The sequence below is a fragment of the Rhincodon typus genome, chromosome 19, assembly GCF_021869965.1.
Source record: "Rhincodon typus isolate 14 chromosome 19, sRhiTyp1.1, whole genome shotgun sequence".
NCBI lineage: Eukaryota > Metazoa > Chordata > Chondrichthyes > Orectolobiformes > Rhincodontidae > Rhincodon > Rhincodon typus.
In genome coordinates this window covers 16,025,437-16,032,731 of record NC_063350.1, presented here as the reverse complement: position 1 = coordinate 16,032,731, position 7,295 = coordinate 16,025,437, and positions in this window count along the sequence as shown.

Below are 7,295 nucleotides of genomic sequence, written 5' to 3'. Positions count from 1 at the left end.
GCAGCATCTGTGAAGGAAAAAACAGTTAACATTTCGGGTCCGGTGACTGAGGAAGGGTCACCGGACCCAAAGTGTTAACTGTTTTTTCCTTCACAGATGCTGCCAGACCTGCTGAGCTTTTACAAACAATATAGTTACTGCAGAGGTAGTACAGTATAACAAGACTGAGAGAATGAAAGCAGGAATAAGAGCACCAGAAGCAAAACTTAAGCTTAAGTATTTCTTTGGCCTTCAACCACCTCGGGTTTCTTTCCATACTAATAAACTGCTCAATTATTTCATTGCAGCAGCAAAGAGAAAGACAGGCCTCTCAACCTAAACTCCATAGTGGAAAGTTATAGTCATAGTCAGAGTTATATTTCTTCACCATCTACTATACCACCAATTTTGGTATTGTCTGCAAACTTACTAACCATGCCTTATATATGATTTGAATGAGAATATAGAAGTGACAGAAAAGCACCCAGAACTGATCCCTGCGGAACACTGTTGGTCAAAGGCCTCCAGTCCGAAAAGCAACCCTCCACTATTATTCTGTCTCCTGCTGCTAAGCCAATTATGTATCCAATTGGCAAGCTCACCCTGAATCCCATGCAACCTAACTTTACTGATTAGTCTGTCATGCAGAACCTTGTCAAAGACTTTACTAAAATTCAAATAAACATCAAGCTTAGCTGTCTGCTGTTAAGGGGAGAGTTTAAAAGTGTTCATTCTATTGATGGTTCTCCAGCACATTCAAGTGAGGAAAACATTCATCTGTACAATCAAAATCCCCCTACCATCACATTGCCATTCCAAATATTAAACTGCACTAAACTCCATTAGTAGAGATCATATAGGAATGATAATTACTTAGTTGAAGCTTTCAACAGGATCAAGCACTCAGGATAGGTATATGGCTAGTTATAAAGCACAAATTTCAATATTGCTGAACCATCAGGGCCCAAACCCTCTAGTTTCCAGTGCTATTAGCCTTTGCTTCCCCATGGAGTGAATCAAATTGGCTGAAGACTATGTGAGATGGTAGGAAAATCAGGAAGAGTGGAGGTGGATAACCGGATAATCTGATTTGGCACATGTGGCCACTAATGGTTGCAAATGTTTCAGCCTTGTCTTTTACACATTCTGAATGCTCCCATGAGACCCAAGTTGGAAATTCAGCCCATTGAGTGCTCTGCCATTAAGATCATGGCAGATCTGAATCCTCCACCAAAACCTACCTTTTCTCTATAACTTAATTCCCTTACTGATTACAAGGGATCTTGAATATATTTAATGACCCAGCCTTAACAGCCCTCTGCAGTAAAGTTGCCATAGATCCATTATTCTCATTCTTCGTCTTGCATGTCTAACCCATTATTCTGGGATTATGGCTTCATGTCCTAGAAGGGAAAACTGTCTTTTCACATCTGTTGCATCAAGTTATCTAAGCTTGGGTACATTTCAATAAGTTCATTTCTCACTAAATTCCAATGAGCATAGGCCCTAGCCCATTCAAAGCCCTCAAGACAGTCCTTCCATAGCCAGTATTGGTCTACCAAACCTTCCCTGGACTGCCTCCCATGCCAGTATACTTTTCCATAGATATGGGGCCCTAAACCATTCACCGTATTCCAGCTGTAGTCTGATTAGTAACTTGTATGTAGTTTTAGTTAAGGCCTCCCTACTTTGATAGTTCATTTCCTTTGAATGGCATGGAAGCTTTTGTAGAACTGCCTCCTGTCTTGTTTAATTGCCCAACTAACAGAACTGCAGAGATTTGATCTGTTGCATTAGTAATGAGACTGCTTAGCTAGTGCCTGTTACTTAGATTGCAACTTAACTGCAGTTTCTTGCTGCTATACAAATCATATTGACCTTACAAAGAATGGGCCACTGATAAAACCACTATTCAATTTTATATTCAGCTTTTAGGTGCCTTATTTGCACATTCCTTTCACTATTTTAGTGATAGGCCTCTTGCCACATTTTACATATGTTGACTGCCCAAATTATACTAGACATGAGCAGTCCAGAAGTGTACAATCACCTTCATCCAAATTCCTTTCTGCAGCTTGGATTTTTCCCCAAATGTTCCTATGCTACTCAGTCATGCATCCATCTTCAGGAAGAGGGGCATTTCAGAATGAGCTGGGATAATACATTTGATTTTAGCTCATCTGACAAATCAGCAGAGATCCAAAAAGGTGGTGCAATGCACTACATATGTAAACTAAGCTGAAAAAGTTAAATTGTGATTTTGGGTCCAAAAATGACAGGAAATGGGAGATGTAGATCATTCAGCCCTTCAAGCATGCTTTGCCTTTTAGACAGGGGAACCACCATCTCACTACTTCCATATTCCCATCTATCTTGATGCCTTTGATTAGTTGACAGAGGTCATTTTCCTTATTTAAATATCCCAGCTCCACCACTTGAGCAAGTGCCAAACTTAAGTCAAAATGTTTCTCATGTATCCTAAAAGGGCAACTCCAACCTTAAGGTGTGCCCCTAGTTCTGGATTCACCATGAGGAAACAACCTTTCCAGGTTCACAGTCAAGACTAGATTCTTACACTAAATTGTCAGCTTCTATTAAACAAGTGTATGTCAACTCAGCTTGCCCAACTTATCAGACACTGTAGTCATTCTAGATAGCAATCTGGTAAACCTCAGCCATCTCTTGCAATTAAATCCTTCCCTTCAAAAAAAGGAAAAAAGGAGGAGAAAAATAAAAATTTGCAAAGGCAATTTATTTTTAAACTTTCTCCAGTGAAAGTTTTTGCTTCAAATCACTGCTTGTAAAAAAGGCTATTCTCACTGGAATGGCATAAAAAGGACCAAACCAATTAAATTATTTATCCTTGTATTGAACTTTCACATTTAGCAAGAACCAAGTTGTTCAGAAGTTTATGACAGTTTATAATTCCAGGCTATTGCACAAATTTGAATTTAATGAACAAATGAAAATTGTGGCCTAAAGGGGCTGTAAACAGGAACAGAATCTGAGTATTCAATCCACAACACAATTGTCCCTCAGACACTAAGGTCACATGCAGAAGCACTGAAATGAGTGGGGAGCAATTTGGAATAAAGAACTTGAAAAACCCAGTTTGCTATGGGGAGTGCTGGAGCTGGGAAGAAGAGGACTGTTTGAAGGCAGAGGTGGTGTGACGTGAAAGTACCTCACTTGGCAGGATGTGACTGGGTGAACATAAAAACAAATAGCTGTTAAAAAAGCTGTTACATTTCACAGAAGGGTCAGTCAACCTGAAATGTTAACTCTTTCTCTCCACAGATGCTGCTAGACTTAAGTTTAGTGGTGTTTTTGATTTCCAGCATCTGCAATGTTGTTTGTGATTGGTGTGCCTCCTTTGATCTCTGTACAGAGTCCTCAGCTTTGTCTGAAGTATGATTTAATGAGAATTAACTATCCAAGTTTGATGACAGCAAGAAATTCAAGTGGAACATTGAAAGGGCAAAGAAGAATGCTGTATGATACACTGAACTGGAGCTGGAATGAATACTTTAGTTGGAGCTGACTACTCACTGATGTCAGGAAATTGTAATTCTGACATTAGCTGGGATCAAATGTAAAGTGCTCTTGTAATGAAGACAAGTGTTCTAAGTTTTATTTAAAAGCACTTGGGCTTAAACTTTCAAGTTATGAAAAAGTAAACTTGCCCCTTATCTCCACTTTTATCTTAAAGGAAGATAAAAATCAAACAGCCTGTGGTCATGGATGGATGCATTGAAAATTACTATGGTGAGTGAACTTACTTTGGAGGTATGCTTACATTTCACATGTCCTTGAGATAGTGTTAGGCCAACATATCTGATGGAACCATTTAGAGAAGTACAGGTTGACTGGTAATGTTATCACCAACATTCAGTTCTGTGCATTGTAGTTTAGATCATTGGCACTTAATGAAAATTAGTACATTTACTCCTACAGAAGATGGAGGTTTTTAAATTGATTACAGCAAGATTTAGCCAAGCAATGGTTATGTAAAGTCTACTCAGTTTTGTTAATATTGTCCAAGTTCTTCCAGCTAGATTTGGTAACCTGTGAAACCTATTTCCTCCTACTGACCATCAGCATCAAGCTGAAACACGATTAGTTCAAGGAAGTCTTGAGACATTGAAGGTTGATTTTTTTGGAAGTGCTAATTCACTGATTTAGTGAACAGTGGTGAGGTGGCACAGCCATTAGCACTGCTGCCTCAGCACTAGGGATCCAGGTTCAATTTTAACTTCAACTTTCTCCTTGTGGGGAGGTTTCCTGTGGTTTCTTCCTTTTGTCCATGTGCAAGTTGAGTGGGTGGGCTGCACTAAATTGTCTGTAGTGTCCAGGGTTATGGGAACAGAGTGGGAGGGAAACTGGGTCTGGGAGTAATGCTCCTTGGAGGGTCAGTGTGGACTCAGGCCAACTGGCCTCTATCTGCACTAGAGGAATTCTATGGGTTTATGATCTTGGAAGTGTGCTCATCTTGGATTTATGTCACAAGATTGAGCCACATCTAAAATTTGATGACTTCAACCCTCCCACAAAGGGAGGGACATTTAAGCATCCTCAGTTTATAAGCAGCAAATTATTATGAAATCAGACTGTTAGCAGAACTCACTTGGGAGCAGGCAGGAGAATGATTAAGCCCTCAATTTAATCATGTGGAAGTATTCCCACAGATAGTGCTTCTGCTGCAACAATTGCTGTACATTTGTTCTATATCCATCACTGGATTAATTGATCAATTATTGCTATCTGCAGAGTGCAAAATTCAGGTCTTTACCAAAAGATTTGGATCATGGATAGTCTTAAGGGTGTTAAAATTTGTCCATTCAAGGGTTTGTTCTACACCAAGATTCTATGGAGAGAATGTGGAAATGAACATCCTACCATTTGCTAAATTGTAGTTGTTCTAGAAAGAGACTCTAGAGAGAAGCAGTGGAGTTCAAGTGAGAGAATCAGCTAGGTACAAAGTCATTTGAGAAATAATTTTATTACTGGGCATGAGCACTCAAGATTGAGTATTGTAATGTTAGATTTAAACAAGTTTAAAAAAGTGTTTAAATCTCAGGATAACAACAGCTTTAGAAATTAAAATTTCTACATGGTCAACTAGCTGGTTATAGCAACTGATAAATAGACAATTTCAAATACTAAATATTTGATTTTAACATGGAACACAGTTCCACATTTTAAATTAGAGTTCACTTTTTAAAAAAGTCATGTAGTTCACTTGAGGCAAAAATGTAATGTGAAAAGACCACATGGGAATTCTAGTATTATGTCCAAGATTATAGTTTGTCATTAACAATTCTAGCTAAAAGCATGCTAGCCATTTGTGGCTGTTCAGCACTTGAATGATATCCAACTTAAATGTTAGTTACAAACTTGTTTGGTTCTAACAGACTGCTGGAAAGCACAGCAGGTCTGGCAGCATCTGCTGAGAGAAAGCAGAGTTAATGGTTTGGGTAGTGTGGAAGTTCATATCCAAATTCCGTCATGTAACTAGCATTTTGTTTGGTTAAGCATTGTCAATTATTAAATACAAGTGAAACCAGAGCCAAACTGAAAAGAGGCAAATTTTAAGACTACAAGTGTATTTCAATCATCCCATAATTAGAGGGGCATTTCCTTAGTGCACAAACATTGCTGAAAATGTTTCTCTAGCAATGCTAGAAAGTCATGACATGTACCTATTTCCTGACAATTACTTCCTTTGTGGAAGGCACATCTATTTGTGTTTATATAAAACCACAGCTTGTCAACTTAAATTGCCATCAATTAAAGTTCTGATGCCAAGAGAATACCAACCCAAGTTCTTATGAATTGTAAGAGTCATTAATATTCATATGGTCATTTGAAGTTTGTGTCATGGCCTAGATGAGACTAAAAACATCTTATCAAGAGTCAAACATAGTATTGGCAATTGCTAGTGAAGTTGCTAGGTCTGGGGGCTACAGTAACTGAACATAGCAGTTGGAGTTAGCCTTCCTATTTGAGGAAGTTGGGACATTTGACAGCATTGACCAGGTACATACATAAAAGTTGCATTCTGATCCAATAATGCAGTGTAAAAAGCAAAATTAGAACTCAACAGAACAGATGAAATTCTAAATAGCCCAGTTCCTGGACACTTAGATACCTGTTAATTAGCAACATTTCCTGAAAAGCCTTTTGCAATGATCCAAAGTGACTGCTTCCAAAACGAGCAACAACACAAAATTGGGACAGACTAGTTCAAGCAAAATAAAGATCATGGACAGCAAAACTGAAGACACTTTCTAGGAAAGTGTACAAATCTTAATCTGCACTTCCAAATTAATGCAGTTCAGTGCAACAAGTCATGCTTATTCAAAGGCCACAATGCTGAGACTCCAACTAGCAGCGACCCCTATCAAATTTTAGGTGATGTTCAAATGAGATCACTTTTCATTGAAGCAAAACTGTAGTCTGACTCCAGTAGACTGTCCTCAACCAAGGAATCAGTTCAGCAAATTTACTGCATTCCACAATGGCATCATTTGATTAATGACAAATTTGGTCCCAAAGCAGAGTCATTTTTTGCTGTCAAGAACAGGTTGGACTGAAGGGTCTGTTTGTGCTATGACTCCAAGACCAAAATACTTTTACTTTACAAAAAGCTTGCTGTACTTCATGCAAAAAAATCAGACTGAAGCACAACATAGGTGCCTCTGATTACCAAAATTAAAGTTTCTCACCATTTAGAGAGTTTAAAATTTCATGCTATGCCATTCTCCACTTTACCACTAAATTTGGGAAAGTGCAGTAGACAAGACAATAAATCATAGGCACTTGGAAATTTTAAGTAGATGAGGCCCAAGAACTGAGATAACAAGGTTTAGAGCTGGATGAACACAGGCCAAGCAGCATCAGAGGAGCAGGAAAGCTGACATTTCAGGCCTAGACCCTTCTTTAGAAATCCTGAGGCCCAAGAACTGACTTGATAACTGGTTAGTGCTTCCTTCTAGAAAATTCAATACATCCTAATCTTGTAGGATTTACTTCAAAACTAGTGCTGCAGAAATTGGAAATCCAAAATAGTGCTATAGATACAGATGTAGCTGTTGGTTGGTTTGCTGAGCTGACTAGTTTTCATGCAAATGTAGCTTCAATGGAGGCTACATAGCACTGAATTTTCCCTAGAAGGGAGATGATATTTGCATGAATACTAGTCAGCTTGGCAAACCAACAACTCCAACTGCAACCGGAGCTACAGATTGTCATCAATAGATGTAGCAGCATCTGAAGGAGATAAAGTTGACTTCTCAAATTCACACATCTTTGTATAG